The 22893-nt window shown below is 40.9% G+C and overlaps 1 protein-coding gene across 1 annotated transcript in view; it reads left to right on the top strand.

Annotated features, from left to right (window-relative positions):
- LOC142317781 (uncharacterized) overlaps nucleotides 1-22893 on the top strand; it is a 67696-nt gene that overhangs the window by 10759 nt on the left and 34044 nt on the right. The gene's annotated exons all lie outside the window — the stretch shown is intronic.

Genomic DNA, 22893 nt, shown 5'->3' with positions numbered 1-22893 from the left:
ATCATATCTAATACTGAAGAGTGAGCCTTCATGACAAGATTAATCAAATTTGTGCAGGTCAAAACATATAGCTGAAAACACAGCTGTATTGTTTGTATTAAGCACTGGATTTACTAATGAATTAATTTTATTCAGTCTTATTGCTGTCTTAACTTTGTTAGCAGTGTAGTGTCGTAATGCTTTCAAATTGTGTAAATGTCGTGGATACCGTAAAATCAAATAGAAAAAACATTAACCTTTAATTAAAAAAGCTACGTTTGTATTTTCAGTGTAAAAATGGTGATCAGGATAAGACTTCTTCTCATATAATATGCACTAATTGTTCTGTATATTTAAGATGATGACTTTGTCATTTGGTGTACCTGTGGTTTGGCTGAACCAAACGATCGTGTAACCGACTTTACTTTTGTTTAACAAGTATGTTTGGAATCTCTAAAAAATCGAAACATACTGTAAAATATCCTTCATTGCAATCTGTAATCAGGCCTGTAACTCACAGTGAAATTATTCCAGTTCCTAAGCCACCTGTGAATGTATGTTTCAAAAGTAGCGATGAAGAATCAGGCAGTACTGAAGAAGACAACAATGATTCTGATTTTGAATTATCTTCCAATAATCCACATCTTATATCACAAGGTGTATTAAATGACTTGGTTAGGGATTTAAATTTATCAAAAAAATCAAGCTAAACTGTTATCATCAAGACTTCAAGATTGGAATTTACTTCAAAAATTTCGGGCTTTCAAAGCCGGCAAAAAGAACTTTCTCAGTATTCTATTGATGAAAATAGTTTGGTTTATTGCACAAATATTGGTGAGCTTATGTTGCCGTTAGGGGAAGTTCATAAACGTGAGGACTAGTGCATTTTCATAGATTCGTCTAAGTATAGTTTAAAAGTGGTTCTACTGCACAACGGTAACAAATATCCTTCGATACCAATCGCTTATGGTATTAATTTGAAAGAGACATACGATGTGATGAAAGACGTTCTTGAAAAAATAAATTATAAAAAACATATGTGGTGATTTGAGAGTTATAGCTATTTTGTTAGGCATGCAGATAGACTACATTAAGTACATGTGTTTTCTTTGCGAATGGAACAGCCGAGCTAGGAATAAACATTGTTACCAAAGAGTGGAAGAAACGAGACAACTTAACCCTAAATGAGAAAAATATTATTCATGAGCCCTTAGTTGAACCCAAAAAAATATTTTTACCTCCTCTCAATATCAAGCTAGAACTAATGAAAAATTTTGCAAAATCAATGAAGAAGGATTTTGTACATCAAGCAGAAGTTTCCAAATGTAAGTGAAGGAAAAATTAAAGAAGAAATATCTGTTGATCCTCAAATAAGAGAGTTAGTTAAATATGATGTATTTAACTGTATGAATGTAGTTGCGCAGCTTGGACTTCGTTTAAAGACGTGTGCAAACATTTTCTCGGCAAACAAAAATCCGACAATTACCACTACATCGTTAATCAACTTCTTACTTCATACAGAGCTATGGGATATAATATTTATTTGAAAACACATTTCTTCCACTCACATCAGGATTTTTCCCGGACAACCTAGGACACGTAAGTAACGAACACAGTGAACGTTTCCACCAAGACATTTCGGTGATGAAAAGCCGCTATAAAGGGAAATGGAATACTAACATGCTAGCCGATTACCGTTGGACATTAATTTGGGATGTGCCTAAGGCTATTTTTAAAAGAAAAGCATCAGCGAAATCATTCTAACACAGGTATGCCTGTGCAAAATTATAAATTTTACAGATTGTAACTATATTTTCCCTTAATATTTTTTGAAGCGTAATTTATTTAAAACTAGGGTTGGTAGAAAAATTGTATTTACAGATCTGAAATATTCGCAAAAAATCAATTCAAGAAATTGTATCACACTTAGAGAAACATTAAAAAAAATGATTTTTTGTCTATCAGTGATATCATTGGAAAATTTGTCTTGCTTCTGCTCGTTAATTAATCTTCCTATTTAATAATTCATACTGAAAGATATTTATTTATGCTATTACTTTCTTATTATTCCTTCATCAACTATTAATTTCATTTCTGTTTTTGCAGGAAATTTTTATTTACGATTATAATAATATATACGAAATAGATTTATATAACATCACTAATTATTCCATCACTAGTTATTTGACATCATCATAATTTATTTTTTCATACACTTATTATTTTGTTGTTAGGATTTCATAAAAATTTATATTGACATATATATATATTGTCGCCGAATGGCTTCGGCGGCACGTGACACTTACTAACCTCATGGTGGCCCTGAAAAGGGCCGTTTTAGTCGTCGAATGGCTTCGACGGTTCGTATTTCATAACCTTGCGGTGGCCCTGGTCGATTGTTGAGAAGATGCGGGCGCTTCACAAGTCTTTAATTGTCTCATAGATCAGTGGCGAGTCTACATCTTTCGGGATGTCGTTCAGGCGCCGCAAGTCTACGCAAAACCGTGGTCCTTCTTCATGTTGTTCTTCACGTTGACTACTGGAGAGTTGCAGGGTGATTTTGACGGCTCTATCACCTCTTGTCTCAGCATCTCTTCCACTTGTTCTCTTATAGTCCGTTTCTTTTCTTCGCTGTACCGGTACATCGGTAAGCAAAACGGCCGGTTTCCTTCCCAAAGTCGGATACCATGTACTACTGACCGAGTTGGTTGCAAGAGAGTACTGGGAATAACTCCCTGGTGTCGCTTCAACATCGTCTTCAATCCTGTATTTACCTCGGGGGTTGCTGTACTTTTCATTGCCGACCAGTCCAGTTTCGAAGTCGCAGGTTCGGGTCGATCGTGGAAAAAGACGGTTTTTCGGGTTTCCCTACCCAGATGGAGACGCCACGACTGTAGTCCAACACGGCCTGTTGCTCCTTCAGCCAGTCGTGTCCCAAGATGATTTCTTCCTGAAGCTCCGGAACTAGCAGAAGCGTTATGGGAATTTTCGTGTCGCCGCAGAGAAGCTCTATTTACACCACTCCCGTGGCACGGCAGTAGGTAGAATTCAACACCAGATCTATCTTGATTTCTGTGTTGGAATTGGCTTGCCACGGTAACACCTCAGCTCTTCCAAAGCTGAAGTTGGCTGCAGAATCTAAGGCCGCTTTCGTGAGTCGTCCTGCTACTTCGACGGTGATTCTAGGGATAGCTGAGCCTAGTTGATTGAAGGTCCCGGTTGGCTCCACAGCCGGAACCCTTACTCGTTTCCCTGCTGCGACTTCCTTATTGGGCAGTCCCTGTGGAAATGACGCTCGGGGCAGTAATGACACCACGGAACTAAACCGTTTCTACGTCGAGTTGCCTTGTCATTTGTTCTAGCCATGGAAGTATCCGGTTGAAGCTCACCTACTCTAGCCAGCCAGCGAACTCCGCCCAGGAGTAACGCGGATTTCGTGAGTACTTTTTAACACTGTAGCTTGGATCTCTTGTTCGTCTGCTTCAATGATGCAGCATGTCGTCACTATCATGGATGGTTACCGCTCGCAGCGAAAATCGAATGTGGGGTCTGAGCTCCTCCAGCAATATTGGTAGGAAGGCAACTTCACTACCGGGAACTAATCGATGAATGAGTTTCCTCTTCTGCAAGAGGAAAAGTTCAGCCGATTCATTAGCTCCTTGTGTTTGTCTGTAAAGTTGAGACCAGAGCTTGGCAGTAGTCTGCGGGCGGCGATATTGATGCCGAAATCGGTCGATGAACTCGGACCAATCGAGTTGTAGGTCTTTATATTCCCTGGCCCAGGACAGAGCATCTCCTTTCAGCAGCCGTTCGGTGTACTCGGCCCATTGCTCAACAGGCACTCTCTGTTCTTGTAGCTGTGTTTGTAGACGAGAGAGGAACAGTTTTGGATCCTCATGTGGTAGACCGCTGAAGGTTGCCGTTTCACCGGCCAGGGCGATTGAAGCCCAGCGAGCTGTAGCTGGAGCGGGAAGGTAGCGTCCGCATCCAGCACCTCCCTAGGCGGGCCGGCCAGGCCTGCTGCTCCGGCGGGGATGTATCATTATATCCTCTGCTAATATTGGATGCACGACATCAAACTTTTTTAGCCAAAAATTATGCACTTAATCCGATCATGGTGACTTCCAATTCTGAACGTTCTTAACTGCTTCCCTCACATCATTGAGCGTGATCTTACTGTAATTCATTTTTAAGATATTTCTCCATTTTCCATCCTCAGCTTTTATTCAGGCGGCATTTTTATTATGTTTTGTGCTATTCGACCAGATGTTCTTCCAAAATTCTTCCTGTTGTTCTTGGGAGTTCAGAGTTGCTGTTTTTCTCCTCTGACAATTTTCGATAAAATAATCTCTCATTCTGCTAAAAGTTTTTATTTTCTTCCCTTCTTCTGTTTCACTTCTTATGTCGTCTTAATCGTGTTGTGAGAGCAGCTAGTTTTTGCTTTTTCATTTTAATGCATAATCTGCACTTTTAAGTTCGTACGTGCTAAGCATTTTTTCTACCTATTGTTTATCCTTAATCTGACTTTTCCTTGCCTGTATGCTTCTAATTTTCCGATTTCTTTTCGTATCTTTTCTATTTTATTTTCAACTCTTTGCTGCCAAAGTGGGTTAACACTTTTGATCCCTAACTTTGGGGTTGTTAATATTTTTTGCGAGTTGCTTCTTACAACAGCTACCGCCCCACAGTAGTTTAAGTCATTTATTTCTTCTAAACTTATTTTATTAGATTCTGCCGCTTCTGTTATTTCTGATATTTTGTGTTCAATTTCTTTATTTATCATGTGTATTAGTGTTGAGGTTCATTCGATACACCAATTTAGGTAGTCGTGGTCATTGAGGAGGTACCAGGTCACCGTATTCCATTAGGGATTTTTGGAATTCTCTTACTTCTTCCACCGAGTCATTTTGATTTATATTTCTCAGTATATTCTCCTGACTAGCGTTTGTGGCGCGATCACTTATTGCATTCTCATTATCGCTGATGTTGTCGTCGACAATATTTGGTGTTAGCCTTCCCGGTTCTTGTGCTATTGATTGATCTTGCTCACTTCTTTGGTCCAATGTTTCTCTGACTTCATACATTATTTTCTCTAGCGTGTGCGTTGGGATCCGGTTGTTTTTCTCAATGACCCGCTTTTGGTCTGAAATTCGTTAATCTGTCAGGTTTGAGCACTGCGGGAATTTATGTATGAACTGCTGATACAATGACACCCTGTACTCTGTCATGTCATTTTCCAATCTAGTTATTGTATAGTAACAGCGCACAATGTCCTCGTTCATTTCGTCTGACCATTTTAAGCGCTGTCTCGGTTTTCCAGCAGCAGTGGTCACAGGCATTGTCTGCGAAGCACTAGCAGTGGGCTCGGCATGACGATGTTCGGCACCGTTTTCTTCAAATGGTGCAGCAGAAGTCGCTCTATCTGACTCGATGCTACTCACTCATCAGAGGCCACGGGGGGCTGTCGCATACAGAAAGAACGGGGACCTGTCCACATCCTTGTTCATCCATATTATCCAAGGCTTTATTATTACTCTCCATTTACATGGATTTACTGTGCATTTTATACCTACTGCCAGGTAGTGATACCAGCCGATCCTGACATGGATTGCAGACGCTGACCAGACACCCGCTCTTTCTGAGACAGGCGCTGCCTGGATTTTATTCCTGTTTTGGTCCGCGGGGGGTATTTTATTTCCCCCCTACCCGATATATCTGCCAACTTTGGACGTGCCCGATGGGGGACAGGAAACCTCACACGGATTATTATTATTATTATTATTATTATTATTTTTTTTTTTTTTTTTTTTTTTTTTGAGGTTTTTAGGGGCATCGACTACTTTGGTCATTAGCCCCATCCCACTTCAACAAAAAATAAAAAAAAAGGTTCTTTAATTCATATTTCCATGAAGAAAATAAGTGAGCAAAATTTCAATCTTCTAATTTAAAATCCACAAATTACCGCCTAGGCTTTCCTTTCGGCCAACCTTTTTTACACCGCTTTTCCATTCTGCGAACGGCCTCAACTTCCAACGACAGAGTGTCTGAGGCTTCGGACATGGCATCGTCTTCTCTTTCTGACGCCAATGACGTTCGCCGGCTTACATCAGGTGATGAAAGCTTCAATGGTGCTGTGAGCATCGTTGCAATTGAGTCTAAACTTGCAACCGATGCACTTTCGGCGGCTGATGAACTCGATTCAATGTCTAAGGCTGTGCTTGGGCCGGCTGATACAGATGCTCTCGCCACAGTTGTTCTCTGAGCTTTTGGGGCCTCTGTAGGTACGGTTTTAATATCGTCTGTGTCTGGTGCTTTTTCGATAGTTACTTGCACCTCCATTTTGGTTGACGCAGATTTTTCCTGTACTCTTGTCACAGTATCCTTAGCTATATGACTCGTCGTCGGGGTGATCTTTAGATCTTTGTCGAATAAATCAAGATTTTTCTTCATTACGTCTATTGCTGGAGTTATAATCGAGGATTTTGCCGGTTTTTTAAACTGCGCTGGTACGGGTCTTCTGTCGGCGACGTCAGTCCGGGATTGAGCCTTCTCATGTTTACTTTGTTGTATCTGATGAGTCGACTCGATCTTGGAATCAATGATTCTTTCTATTATTGTCGCGAGACTTGGCGCCATCGTATTAAGCAACTGCTCCACGTTGATTTTAGGTGTGGGGGGAGCAGCAGCTGCTTCTGCGTATGAAGTCGATGGTCTAGGTGTACGTAGGTTTACAATCTTCCTCGCTTCAGGGTAGCTGACTTTTTGAAGCGTTTTAACCTCCTGAATGGCTGTTTCTGATTTGTATACTGGGCAGTTCCTGGATCGACAGTTATGGTGCCCTTTACAATTAATGCAGACTGGAGGGTCTTTACATGGATCACCCTCATGTGTCTTCATTCCGGATATACAAATTTCCTGCGCTTCACACCTAGCGGCAGTGTGTCCGAAACGTTGACATCTAAAACATCTCATCGGCTGCGGAATAAATGCCCGTACATCAAGCCGATGGATGCCAGCTCGTACCTTTTCAGGAAGACTTGGCCTATTGAATGTCAAAACATGAGAGGCCGAAGGAAGAATCTCACCATTTCGTCTCATAGAAAGTCTGCGACAATGTGTCACTCCCTGACTAGACATTTCCTGCACTATTTCTTCTTCAGTACAGTTAAGAAGATCACGGCAAACAACAACTCCTCTAGATGAATTAAGTGTACTATGCGGTTGGACCGAAACCGCAAATTCACCGATCTTCTTCAACGCCAAAACTTTCTGGCTTTGCATGTCGTTGATGGTTTCGACATGCAATCCATTAAAAGTTTTACGAATATCCTTGACAGGACCACCAGCACAATTTGTAATCTCTCTGGCAATTAAGAATGGACTTACCTTTTGGAAGTTACCATTCTCTTTTGTAATGACCAAAAATCTTGGTTTGGGAACATTATTTCCAAACAAAGCTTTTCTCAAATCTTTACTAATTTTATCAGCATCTTTTCTAATCTTATCACTCTCCTTACTTTTTTCCGCTTCGCTTGTGGCGAATCGGCGGTTTCTAAACGAGGGTGTTTACGTGCACCCTCTGCCACGTTTGAATGTTCAATGTTCATGAACAGTGGATCCCTTCTGTAGCAAGGCTAGCCGCCGGGGTACACCCCCACTCCAGGGCTACTAACCTTGGAGGTCCTATCCGGTACTCCGGTGGAACCGGCATATGTCCTGGCAGAGAGCGGATGTGCAGTCTCTGCACTGACTCCAGGCCCCTACACACCGAAGCTTTCAGGGCTCCCATGCTCCGAACATGGGCACCTTAACTACATGCTTGCCATCGCAGGGGGCATGTGGACAACGGAAGGGTCTCCGTTAAACCTGCAATAACATTGACCCTGGCCGCCACATCGCCAGCTCTAAGAATGGTATGAATCCATTTCCAAAATCATATGTTACTCCATTTCCTGCAGGTAGCCAAAAATCCAGTCCGTTTAGTGACCCGAAGTTGGAACCAGGTCAAACTTAACAATGCATAACCGAGGAATTTACTCGGAACCCCGTTAGCCAGCTATATGTGATGTACAAAGGTACAGCTGTTGCCGCCCTGGACGTGGAACATAGATGTTGTGTTCCGGACGTGGGGATTATCTACCTCAGGGCATTATTATTATTATTATTATTATTATTATTATTATTATTATTATTATTATTATTATTATTATTATTATTATTATTATTATTATTATTATTATTATAATTATTATAATTATTATAATTATTATTATTATTATTATTATTATTATTTTTTTTTTTTTTTTTTTTTTTTTTTTTTTTTTTTTTTTTTTTTTGAGGTTTTTAGGGGCATCGACTACTTTGGTCATTAGCCCCATCCCACTTCAAAAAAAAACAAAAAAAAAGTTTCAAAATTAAACATTTTCATGTTCAAAAGATGATCAAAATTGTACTCTTTCTTATAATTTCTGATCCACTTATATCACTTTCTAGGCTTTCCTTTCGGCCAACCTTTTTTACACCGCTTTTCCATTCTGCGAACGGCCTCAACTTCCGACGACAGAGTGTCTGAGGCTTCAGACATGGCATCGTCTTCTCTTTCTGATGCCAATGACGTTCGCCGGCTTACATCTGGTGATGAAAGCTTCAATGGTGCTGTAAGCATCGTTGCAATTGAGTCTAAACTTGCAACCGATGCACTTTCGGCGGCTGATGAACTCGATTCAATGTCTAAGGCTGTGCTTGGGCCAGCTGATACAGATGCTCTCGCCACAGTTGTTCTCTGAGCTTTTGGGGCCTCTGTAGGTACGGTTTTAATATCGTCTGTGTCTGGTGCTTTCTCGATAGTTACTTGCACCTCCATTTTGGTTGACGCAGATTTTTCCTGTACTCTTGTCACAGTATCCTTAGCTATATGACTCGTCGTCGGGGTGATCTTTAGATCTTTGTCGGATAAATCAAGATTTTTCTTCATTACGTCTATTGCTGGAGTTATAATCGAGGATTTTGCCGGTTTTTTAAACTGCGCTGGTACGGGTCTTCTGTCGGCGACGTCAGTCCGGGATTGAGCCTTCTCATGTTTACTTTGTTGTATCTGATGAGTCGACTCGATCTTGGAATCAATGATTCTTTCTATTATTGTCGCGAGACTTGGCGCCATCGTATTAAGCAACTGCTCCACGTTGATTTTAGGTGTGGGGGGAGCAGCAGCTGCTTCTGCGTATGAAGTCGATGGTCTAGGTGTACGTAGGTTTACAATCTTCCTCGCTTCAGGGTAGCTGACTTTTTGAAGCGTTTTAACCTCCTGAATGGCTGTTTCTGATTTGTATACTGGGCAGTTCCTGGATCGACAGTTATGGTGCCCTTTACAATTAATGCAGACTGGAGGGTCTTTACATGGATCACCCTCATGTGTCTTCATTCCACATATACAAATTTCCTGCGCTTCACACCTAGCGGCAGTGTGTCCGAAACGTTGACATCTAAAACATCTCATCGGCTGCGGAATAAATGCCCGTACATCAAGCCGATGGATGCCAGCTCGTACCTTTTCAGGAAGACTTGGCCTATTGAATGTCAAAACATGAGAGGCCGAAGGAAGAATCTCACCATTTCGTCTCATAGAATGTCTGCAACAATGTGTCACTCCCTGACTAGACATTTCCTGCACTATTTCTTCTTCAGTACAGTTAAGAAGATCGCGGCAAACAACAACTCCTCTAGATGAATTAAGTGTACTATGCGGTTGAACCGAAACCGCAAATTCACCGATCTTCTTCAACGCCAAAACTTTCTGGCTTTGCATGTCGTTGATGGTTTCGACATGCAATCCATTAAAAGTTTTACGAATATCCTTGACAGGACCACCAGCACAATTTGTAATCTCTCTAGCAATTAAGAATGGACTTACCTTTTGGAAGTTACCATTCTCTTTTGTAATGACCAAAAATCTTGGTTTGGGAACATTATTACCAAACAAAGCTTTTCTCAAATCTTTACTGATTTTATCAGCATCTTTTCTAATTCTATCACTCTCCTTACTTTTTTTCCGCTTCGCTTGTGGCGAATCGGCGGTTTCTAAACGAGGGTGTTTACGTGCACCCTCTGCCACGTTTGAATGTTCAATGTTCATGAACAATGGATCCCTTCTGTAGCAAGGCTAGCCGCCGGGGTACACCCCCACTCCAGGGCTACTAACCTTGGAGGTCCTATCCGGTACTCCGGTGGAACCGGCATATGTCCTGGCAGAGAGCGGATGCGCAGTCTCTGCACTGACTCCAGGCCCCTACACACCGAAGCTTTCAGGGCTCCCATGCTCCGAACATGGGCACCTTAACTACATGCTTGCCATCGCAGGGGGCATGTGGACAACGGAAGGGTCTCCGTTACACCTGCAATAACATTGACCCTGGCCGCCACATCGCCAGCTCTAAGAATGGTATGAATCCATTTCCAAAATCATATGTTACTCCATTTCCTGCAGGTAGCCAAAAATCCAGTCCGTTTAGTGACCTGAAGTTGGAACCAGGTCAAACATAACAATGCATAACCGAGGAATTTACTCGGAACCCCGTTAGCCAGCTATATGTGATGTACAAACGTACAGCTGTTGCCGCCCTGGACGTGGAACATAGATGTTGTGTTCCGGACGTGGGGATTATCTACCTCAGGGCATTATTATTATTATTATTATTATTATTATTATTATTATTATTATTATTATTATTATTATTATTATTATTATTTTATTATTATTATTATTATTATTATTATTATTATTTTTTTTTTTTTTTTTTTTTTTTTTTTTTTTTTGAGGTTTTTAGGGGCATCGACTACTTTGGTCATTAGCCCCATCCCACTTCAAAAAAAAAACAAAAAAAAAAGGTTCAATTATTCACATTTCTATGAAACAAAAATGTTCAAAAAATTTATGTTCTCCTAACTTCGAATCCAAAATATTACCGCCTAGGCTTTCCTTTCGGCCAACCTTTTTTACACCGCTTTTCCATCCTGCGAACGGCCTCAACTTCCGACGACAGAGTGTCTGAGGCTTCGGACATGGCTTCGTCTTCTCTTTCTGACGCCAATGACGTTCGCCGGCTTACATCGGGTGAGGAAAGCTTCAATGGTGCTGTGAGCATCGTTGCAATTGAGTCTAAACTTGCAACCGATGCACTTTCGGCGGCTGATGAACTCGATTCGATATCTAAGGCTGTGCTTGGGCCGGCTGATACAGATGCTCTCGCCACGGTTGTTCTCTGAGCTTTTGGGGCCTCTGTAGGTACGGTTTTAATATCGTCTGTGTCTGGTGCTTTTTCGATAGTTACTTGCACCTCCATTTTGGTTGACGCAGATTTTTCCTGTACTCTTGTCACAGTATCCTTAGCTATATGACTCGTCGTCGGGGTGATCTTTAGATCTTTGTTGGATAGATCAAGATTTTTCTTCATTACGTCTATTGCTGGAGTTATAATCGAGGATTTTGCCGGTTTTTTAAACTGCGCTGGTACGGGTCTTCTGTCGGCGACGTCAGTCCGGGATTGAGCCTTCTCATGTTTACATTGTTGCATCTGATGAGTCGACTCGATCTTGGAATCAATGATTCTCTCTATCACTGTTGCGAGACTTGGTGCCATCGTATTAAGCAACTGCTCCACGTTGATTTTAGGTGTGGGGGGAGCAGCAGCTGCTTCTGCGTATGAAGTCGATGGTCTAGGTGTACGTAGGTTTACAATCTTCTTCGCTTCAGGGTAGCTGACTTTTTGAAGCGTTTTAACCTCCTGAATGGCTGTTTCTGATTTGTATACTGGGCAGTTCCTGGATCGACAGTTATGGTGCCCTTTACAATTAATGCAGACTGGAGGGTCTTTACATGGATCACCCTCATGTATCTTCGATCCGCATATACAAATTTCCTGCGCTTCACATCTAGCGGCAGTGTGTCCGAAACGTTGACATCTAAAACATCTCATCGGCTGCGGAATAAATGCCCGTACATCAAGCCGATGGATGCCAGCTCGTACCTTTTCAGGAAGACTTGGCCTATTGAATGTCAATACATGAGAGGCCGAAGGAAGAATCTCACCGTTTCGTCTCATAGAAAGTCTGCGACAATGTGTCACTCCCTGACTAGACATTTCCTGCACTATTTCTTCTTCAGTACAGTTCAGAAGATCACGGCAAACAACAACTCCTCTAGATGAATTAAGTGTACTATGCGGTTGGACAGTAACCGCAAATTCACCGATCTTCTTCAACGCCTGGACTTTCTGACTTTGCATGTCGTTTATAGTTTCGACATGTAACCCGTTAAACGTCTTACGGATATCCTTGACAGGACCACCAGCACAATTTGTAATCTCTCTAGCAATTAAGAATGGACTTACCTTTTGGAAGTTTCCATTCTCTTTTGTAATGACCAAAAATCTTGGTTTGGGAACATTATTACCAAACAAAGCTTTTCTCAAATCTTTACTGATTTTATCAGCATCTTTTCTAATTCTATCACTCTCTTTACTTTTTTTCCGCTTCGCTTGTGGCGAATCGGCGGTTTCTAAACGAGGGTGTTTACGTGCACCCTCTGCCACGTGAGTTTGTTCAGGAAAATTCATGAACATTGATCCCTTCTGTAGCAAGGCTAGCCGCCGGGGTACACCCCCACTCCAGGGCTACTAACCTTGGAGGTCCTATCCGGTACTCCGGTGGAACCGGCATATGTCCTGGCAGAGAGCGGATGCGCAGTCTCTGCACTGACTCCAGGCCCCTACACACCGAAGCTTTCAGGGCTCCCATGCTCCGAACATGGGCACCTTAACTACATGCTTGCCATCGCAGGGGGCATGTGGACAACGGAAGGGTCTCCGTTACACCTGCAATAACATTGACCCTGGCCGCCACATCGCCAGCTCTAAGAATGGTATGAATCCATTTCCAAAATCATATGTTACTCCATTTCCTGCAGGTAGCCAAAAATCCAGTCCGTTTAGTGACCTGAAGTTGGAACCAGGTCAAACTCAACAATGCATAACCGAGGAATTTACTCGGAACCCCGTTAGCCAGCTATATGTGATGTACAAAGGTACAGCTGTTGCCGCCCTGGACGTGGAACATAGATGTTGTGTTCCGGACGTGGGGATTATCTACCTCAGGGCATTATTATTATTATTATTATTATTATTATTATTATTATTATTATTATTATTATTATTATTATTATTATTATTATTATTATTATTATTATTATTATTATTATTATTATTACTATTATTATTATTATTATTATTATTATCATTATTATTATTATTATTATTATTATTATTATCATTATTATTATTATTATTATTATTATTATCATTATTATTATTATTATTATTATTATCATTATTATTATTATTATTATTATTATTATTATTATTATTATTATTATTATTATTTTATTTTTTTTTTTATTTTTTTTTTTTTTGAGGTTTTTAGGGGCATCGACTACTTTGGTCATTAGCCCCATCCCACTTCAAAAAAAAATAAAAAAAAAGGTTCTTTAATTCATATTTCCATGAAGAAAATAAGTGAGCAAAATTTCAATCTTCTAATTTAAAATCCACAAATTACCGCCTAGGCTTTCCTTTCGGCCAACCTTTTTTACACCGCTTTTCCATCCTGCGAACGGCCTCAACTTCCGACGACAGAGTGTCTGAGGCTTCGGACATGGCTTCGTCTTCTCTTTCTGACGCCAATGACGTTCGCCGGCTTACATCAGGTGATGAAAGCTTCAATGGTGCTGTGAGCATCGTTGCAATTGAGTCTAAACTTGCAACCGATGCACTTTCGGCGGCTGATGAACTCGATTCTATGTCTAAGGCTGTGCTTGGGCCGGCTGATACAGATGCTCTCGCCACAGTTGTTCTCTGAGCTTTTGGGGCCTCTGTAGGTACGGTTTTAATATCGTCTGTGTCTGGTGCTTTCTCGATAGTTACTTGCACCTCCATTTTGGTTGACGCAGATTTTTCCTGTACTCTTGTCACAGTATCCTTAACTATATGACTCATCGTCGGGGTGATCTTTAGATCTTTGTTGGATAGATCAAGATTTTTCTTCATTACGTCTATTGCTGGAGTTATAATCGAGGATTTTGCCGGTTTTTTAAACTGCGCTGGTGCGGGTCTTCTGTCGGCGACGTCAGTCCGGGATTGAGCCTTCTCATGTTTACTTTGTTGTATCTGATGAGTCGACTCGATCTTGGAATCAATGATTCTTTCTATCACTGTCGCGAGACTTGGTGCCATCGCATTAAGCAACTGCTCCACGTTGATTTTAGGTGTGGGGGGAGCAGCAGCTGCTTCCGCGTATGACGTCGATGGTCTAGGTGTACGCAGGTTTACAATCTTCTTTGCTTCAGGGTAGCTGACTTTTTGAAGCGTTTTAACCTCCTGAATGGCTGTTTCTGATTTGTATACTGGGCAGTTCCTGGATCGACAGTTATGGTGCCCTTTACAGTTAATGCAGACTGGAGGGTCTTTACATGGATCACCCTCATGAATCTTCATTCCGCATATACAAATTTCCTGCGCTTCACATCTAGCGGCAGTGTGTCCGAAACGTTGACATCTAAAACATCTCATCGGCTGCGGAATAAATGCCCGTACATCAAGCCGATGGATGCCAGCTCGTACCTTTTCAGGAAGACTTGAACATTATTACCAAACAAAGCTTTTCTCAAATCTTTACTGATTTTATCAGCATCTTTTCTAATTCTATCACTCTCCTTACTTTTTTCCGCTTCGCTTGTGGCGAATCGGCGGTTTCTAAACGAGGGTGTTTTCGTGCACCCTCTGCCACGTTTGAATGTTCAATGTTCATGAACAATGGATCCCTTCTGTAGCAAGGCTAGCCGCCGGGGTACACCCCCACTCCAGGGCTACTAACCTTGGAGGTCCTATCCGGTACTCCGGTGGAACCGGCATATGTCCTGGCAGAGAGCGGATGCGCAGTCTCTGCACTGACTCCAGGCCCCTACACACCGAAGCTTTCAGGGCTCCCATGCTCCGAACATGGGCACCTTAACTACATGCTTGCCATCGCAGGGGGCATGTGGACAACGGAAGGGTCTCCGTTACACCTGCAATAACATTGACCCTGGCCGCCACATCGCCAGCTCTAAGAATGGTATGAATCCATTTCCAAAATCATATGTTACTCCATTTCCTGCAGGTAGCCAAAAATCCAGTCCGTTTAGTGACCTGAGGTTGGAACCAGGTCAAACTCAACAATGCATAACCGAGGAATTTACTCGGAACCCCGTTAGCCAGCTATATGTGATGTACAAAGGTACAGCTGTTATTATTATTATTATTATTATTATTATCATTATTATTATTATTATTATTATTATTATTATTATTATTATTATTATTATTATTATTATTATTATTATTATTATTATTATTATTATTATTATTATTATTATTATTATTATTATTATTATTATTATTATTATTATTATTATTATTATTATTATTATTATTATTATTATTATTATTATTATTATTATTATTATTATTATTATTATTATTATTATTATTATTATTATTATTATTATTATTATTATTATTATTATTATTATTATTATTATTATTATTATTATTATTATTATTATTATTATTATTATTATTATTATTATTATTATTATTATTATTATTATTATTATTATTATTATTATTATTATTATTATTATTATTATTATTATTATTATTATTATTATTATTATTATTATTATTATTATTATTATTATTATTATTATTATTATTATTATTATTATTATTATTATTATTATTATTATTATTATTATTATTATTATTATTATTATTATTATTATTATTATTATTATTATTATTATTATTATTATTATTATTATTATTATTATTATTATTATTATTATTATTATTATTATTATTATTATTATTATTATTATTATTATTATTATTATTATTATTATTATTTTATTATTATTATTATTATTTTATTATTATTATTATTATTTTATTATTATTATTATTATTATTATTATTATTATTATTATTATTATTATTATTATTATTATTATTATTATTATTATTATTATTTTTTTTTTTTTTTTTTTTTTGAGGTTTTTAGGGGCATCGACTACTTTGGTCATTAGCCCCATCCCACTTCAAAAAAAAATAAAAAAAGGTTCAATTATTCACATTTCTATGAATCAAAAATGTTCAAAAATTTATGTTCTCCTAACTTCGAATCCACAAATTACCGCCTAGGCTTTCCTTTCGGCCAACCTTTTTTACATCGCTTTTCCATCCTGCGAACGGCCTCAACTTCCGACGACAGAGTGTCTGAGGCTTCGGACATGGCTTCGTCTTCTCTTTCTGACGCCAATGACGTTCGCCGGCTTACATCAGGTGATGAAAGCTTCAATGGTGCTGTGAGCATCGTTGCAATTGAGTCTAAACTTGCAACCGATGCACTTTCGGCGGCTGATGAACTCGATTCGATATCTAAGGCTGTGCTTGGGCCGGCTGATACAGATGCTCTCGCCACAGTTGTTCTCTGAGCTTTTGGGGCCTCTGTAGGTACGGTTTTAATATCGTCTGTGTCTGGTGCTTTTTCGATAGTTACTTGCACCTCCATTTTGGTTGACGCAGATTTTTCCTGTACTCTTGTCACAGTATCCTTAGCTATATGACTCGTCATCGGGGTGATCTTTAGATCTTTGTTGGATAGATCAAGATTTTTCTTCATTACGTCTATTGCTGGAGTTATAATCGAGGATTTTGCCGGTTTTTTAAACTGCGCTGGTGCGGGTCTTCTGTCGGCGACGTCAGTCCGGGATTGAGCCTTCTCATGTTTACTTTGTTGTATCTGTTGAGTAGACTCGATCTTGGAATCAATGATTCTTTCTATTATTGTCGCGAGACTTGGCGCCATCGTATTAAGCAACTGCTCCACGTTGATTTTAGGTGTGGGGGGAGCAGCAGCTGCTTCTGCGTATGAAGTCGATGGTCTAGGTGTACGTAGGTTAACAATCTTCTTCGCTTCAGGGTAGCTGACTTTTTGAAGCGTTTTAACCTCCTGAATGGCTGTTTCTGATTTGTATACTGGGCAGTTCCTGGATCGACAGTTATGGTGCCCTTTACAGTTAATGCAGACTGGAGGGTCTTTACATGGATCACCCTCATGAATCTTCATTCCGCATATACAAATTTCCTGCGCTTCACATCTAGCGGCAGTGTGTCCGAAACGTTGACATCTAAAACATCTCATCGGCTGCGGAATAAATGCCCGTACATCAAGCCGATGGATGCCAGCTCGTACCTTTTCAGGAAGACTTGGCCTATTGAATGTCAATACATGAGAGGCCGAAGGAAGAATCTCACCGTTTCGTCTCATAGAAAGTCTGCGACAATGTGTCACTCCCTGACTAGACATTTCCTGCACTATTTCTTCTTCAGTACAGTTAAGAAGATCACGGCAAACAACAACTCCTCTAGATGAATTAAGTGTACTATGCGGTTGGACAGTAACCGCAAATTCACCGATCTTCTTCAACGCCTGGACTTTCTGACTTTGCATGTCGTTTATAGTTTCGACATGTAATCCGTTAAACGTCTTACGGATATCCTTGACAGGACCACCAGCACAATTTGTAATCTCTCTAGCAATTAAGAATGGACTTACCTTTTGGAAGTTACCATTCTCTTTTGTAATGACCAAAAATCTTGGTTTGGGAACATTATTACCAAACAAAGCTCTGATTTTATCAGCATCTTTTCTAATTCTATCACTCTCCTTACTTTTTTTCCGCTTCGCTTGTGGCGAATCGGCGGTTTCTAAACGAGGGTGTTTACGTGCACCCTCTGCCACGTTAGTTTGTTCAGAAAAATTCATGAACAGTGGATCCCTTCTGTAGCAAGGCTAGCCGCCGGGGTACACCCCCACTCCAGGGCTACTAACCTTGGAGGTCCTATCCGGTACTCCGGTGGAACCGGCATATGTCCTGGCAGAGAGCGGATGCGCAGTCTCTGCACTGACTCCAGGCCCCTACACACCGAAGCTTTCGGGGCTCCCATGCTCCGAACATGGGCACCTTAACTACATGCTTGCCATCGCAGGGGGCATGTGGACAACGGAAGGGTCTCCGTTACACCTGCAATAACATTGACCCTGGCCGCCACATCGCCAGCTCTAAGAATGGTATGAATCCATTTCCAAAATCATATGTTACTCCATTTCCTGCAGGTAGCCAAAAATCCAGTCCGTTTAGTGACCCGAAGTTGGAACCAGGTCAAACTTAACAATGCATAACCGAGGAATTTACTCGGAACCCCGTTAGCCAGCTATATGTGATGTACAAAGGTACAGCTGTTGCCGCCCTGGACGTGGAACATAGATGTTGTGTTCCGGACGTGGGGATTATCTACCTCAGGGCATTATTATTATTATTATTATTATTATTACTATTATTATTATTATTATTATTATTATCATTATTATTATTATTATTATTATTATTATTATTATTATTATTATTATTATTATTATTATTATTGTTGTTATTATTATTATTATTATTATTATTATTTTATTTTTTTTTTTTTTTTTTTTTTTTTTGAGGTTTTTAGGGGCATCGACTACTTTGGTCATTAGCCCCATCCCACTTCAAAAAAAAATAAAAAAAAAGGTTCTTTAATTCATATTTCCATGAAGAAAATAAGTGAGCAAAATTTCAATCTTCTAATTTAAAATCCACAAATTACCGCCTAGGCTTTCCTTTCGGCCAACCTTTTTTACACCGCTTTTCCATCCTGCGAACGGCCTCAACTTCCGACGACAGAGTGTCTGAGGCTTCGGACATGGCTTCGTCTTCTCTTTCTGACGCCAATGACGTTCGCCGGCTTACATCAGGTGATGAAAGCTTCAATGGTGCTGTGAGCATCGTTGCAATTGAGTCTAAACTTGCAACCGATGCACTTTCGGCGGCTGATGAACTCGATTCTATGTCTAAGGCTGTGCTTGGGCCGGCTGATACAGATGCTCTCGCCACAGTTGTTCTCTGAGCTTTTGGGGCCTCTGTAGGTACGGTTTTAATATCGTCTGTGTCTGGTGCTTTCTCGATAGTTACTTGCACCTCCATTTTGGTTGACGCAGATTTTTCCTGTACTCTTGTCACAGTATCCTTAACTATATGACTCATCGTCGGGGTGATCTTTAGATCTTTGTTGGATAGATCAAGATTTTTCTTCATTACGTCTATTGCTGGAGTTATAATCGAGGATTTTGCCGGTTTTTTAAACTGCGCTGGTGCGGGTCTTCTGTCGGCGACGTCAGTCCGGGATTGAGCCTTCTCATGTTTACTTTGTTGTATCTGATGAGTCGACTCGATCTTGGAATCAATGATTCTTTCTATCACTGTCGCGAGACTTGGTGCCATCGCATTAAGCAACTGCTCCACGTTGATTTTAGGTGTGGGGGGAGCAGCAGCTGCTTCCGCGTATGACGTCGATGGTCTAGGTGTACGCAGGTTTACAATCTTCTTCGCTTCAGGGTACCTGACTTTTTGAAGCGTTTTAACCTCCTGAATGGCTGTTTCTGATTTGTATACTGGGCAGTTCCTGGATCGACAGTTATGGTGCCCTTTACAGTTAATGCAGACTGGAGGGTCTTTACATGGATCACCCTCATGAATCTTCATTCCGCATATACAAATTTCCTGCGCTTCACATCTAGCGGCAGTGTGTCCGAAACGTTGACATCTAAAACATCTCATCGGCTGCGGAATAAATGCCCGTACATCAAGCCGATGGATGCCAGCTCGTACCTTTTCAGGAAGACTTGAACATTATTACCAAACAAAGCTTTTCTCAAATCTTTACTGATTTTATCAGCATCTTTTCTAATTCTATCACTCTCCTTACTTTTTTTCCGCTTCGCTTGTGGCGAATCGGCGGTTTCTAAACGAGGGTGTTTTCGTGCACCCTCTGCCACGTTTGAATGTTCAATGTTCATGAACAATGGATCCCTTCTGTAGCAAGGCTAGCCGCCGGGGTACACCCCCACTCCAGGGCTACTAACCTTGGAGGTCCTATCCGGTACTCCGGTGGAACCGGCATATGTCCTGGCAGAGAGCGGATGCGCAGTCTCTGCACTGACTCCAGGCCCCTACACACCGAAGCTTTCAGGGCTCCCATGCTCCGAACATGGGCACCTTAACTACATGCTTGCCATCGCAGGGGGCATGTGGACAACGGAAGGGTCTCCGTTACACCTGCAATAACATTGACCCTGGCCGCCACATCGCCAGCTCTAAGAATGGTATGAATCCATTTCCAAAATCATATGTTACTCCATTTCCTGCAGGTAGCCAAAAATCCAGTCCGTTTAGTGACCTGAGGTTGGAACCAGGTCAAACTCAACAATGCATAACCGAGGAATTTACTCGGAACCCCGTTCGCCAGCTATATGTGATGTACAGAGGTACAGCTGTTATTATTATTATTATTATTATTATTATTATTATTATTATTATTATTATTATTATTATTATTATTATTATGATTATTATTATTATTATTATTATTATTATTATTATTTTTTTTTTTTTTTTTTTTTTTTTTGAGGTTTTTAGGGGCATCGACTACTTTGGTCATTAGCCCCGTCCCACTTCAAAAAAAAATAAAAAAAAAGGTTCAAAATTTCACAAAATGATCAAAATTTTGCTTTTCCTTATAATTTCTGGTCCAATTATATCACTTTCTAGGCTTTCCTTTCGGCCAACCCTTTTTACACCGCTTTTCCATTCTGCGAACGGCCTCAACTTCCGACGACAGAGTGTCTGAGGCTTCGGACATGGCATCGTCTTCTCTTTCTGACGCCAATGACGTTCGCCGGCTTACATCAGGTGATGAAAGCTTCAATGGTGCTGTGAGCATCGTTGCAATTGAGTCTAAACTTGCAACCGATGCACTTTCGGCGGCTGATGAACTCGATTCTATGTCTAAGGCTGTGCTTGGACCGGCTGATACAGATGACCTCGCCACAGTTGTTCTCTGAGCTTTTGGGGCCTCTGTAGGTACAGTTTTAATATCGTCTGTGTCCGGTGCTTTTTGGATAGTTACTTGCACCTCCATTTTGGTTGACGCAGATTTTTCCTGTACTCTTGTCACAGTATCCTTAGCTATATGACTCGTCGTCGGGATGATCTTTAGATCTTTGTCGGGTAAATCAAGATTTTTCTTCATTACGTCTATTGCTGGAGTTATAATCGAAGATTTTGCCGGTTTTTTAAACTGAGCTGGTACGGGTCTTCTGTCGGCGACGTCAGTCCGGGATTGAGCCTTCTCATGTTTACTTTGTTGTATCTGATGAGTCGACTCGATCTTGGAATCTATGATTCTTTCTATTATTGTCGCGAGACTTGGCGCCATCGTATTAAGCAACTGCTCCACGTTGATTTTAGGTGTGGGGGGAGCAGCAGCTGCTTCTGCGTATGAAGTCGATGGTCTAGGTGTACGTAGGTTTACAATCTTCCTCGCTTCAGGGTAGCTGACTTTTTGAAGCGTTTTAACCTCCTGAATGGCTGTTTCTGTTTTGTATACTGGGCAGTTCCTGGATCGACAGTTATGGTGCCCTTTACAATTAATGCAGACTGGAGGGTCTTTACATGGATCACCCTCATGTACCTTCATTCCGCATATACAAATTTCCTGCGCTTCACACCTAGCGGCAGTGTGTCCGAAACGTTGACATCTAAAACATCTCATCGGCTGCGGAATAAAAGCCCGTACATCAAGCCGATGGATGCCAGCTCGTACCTTTTCAGGAAGACTTGGCCTATTGAATGTCAATACATGAGAGGCCGAAGGAAGAATCTCACCATTTCGTCTCATAGAAAGTCTGCGACAATGTGTCACTCCCTGACTAGACATTTCCTGCACTATTTCTTCTTCAGTACAGTTAAGAAGATCACGGCAAACAACAACTCCTCTAGATGAATTAAGTGTACTATGCGGTTGGACAGTAACCGCAAATTCACCGATCTTCTTCAACGCCTGGACTTTCTGACTTTGCATGTCGTTTATAGTTTCGACATGTAATCCGTTAAACGTCTTACGGATATCCTTGACAGGACCACCAGCACAATTTGTAATCTCTCTAGCAATTAGGAATGGACTTACCTTTTGGAAGTTACCATTCTCTTTTGTAATGACCAAAAATCTTGGTTTGGGAACATTATTACCAAACAAAGCTTTTCTCAAATCTTTACTGATTTTATCAGCATCTTTTCTAATTCTATCACTCTCCTTACTTTTTTTCCGCTTCGCTTGTGGCGAATCGGCGGTTTCTAAACGAGGGTGTTTACGTGCACCCTCTGCCACGTTAGTTTGTTCAGAAAAATTCATGAACAGTGGATCCCTTCTGTAGCAAGGCTAGCCGCCGGGGTACACCCCCACTCCAGGGCTACTAACCTTGGAGGTCCTATCCGGTACTCCGGTGGAACCGGCATATGTCCTGGCAGAGAGCGGATGCGCAGTCTCTGCACTGACTCCAGGCCCCTACACACCGAAGCTTTCAGGGCTCCCATGCTCCGAACATGGGCACCTTAACTACATGCTTGCCATCGCAGGGGGCATGTGGACAACGGAAGGGTCTCCGTTACACCTGCAATAACATTGACCCTGGCCGCCACATCGCCAGCTCTAAGAATGGTATGAATCCATTTCCAAAATCATATGTTACTCCATTTCCTGCAGGTAGCCAAAAATCCAGTCCGTTTAGTGACCTGAGGTTGGAACCAGGTCAAACTTAACAATGCATAACCGAGGAATTTACTCGGAACCCCGTTAGCCAGCTATATGTGATGTACAAAGGTACAGCTGTTGCCGCCCT

The sequence above is a fragment of the Lycorma delicatula genome, chromosome 1 (genome assembly GCF_047948215.1).
Source record: "Lycorma delicatula isolate Av1 chromosome 1, ASM4794821v1, whole genome shotgun sequence".
NCBI classification, from domain to species: domain Eukaryota; kingdom Metazoa; phylum Arthropoda; class Insecta; order Hemiptera; family Fulgoridae; genus Lycorma; species Lycorma delicatula.
The sequence above is the reverse complement of the archived record's forward strand: the minus strand, read 5'-3'. Positions and strand labels throughout refer to the sequence as shown.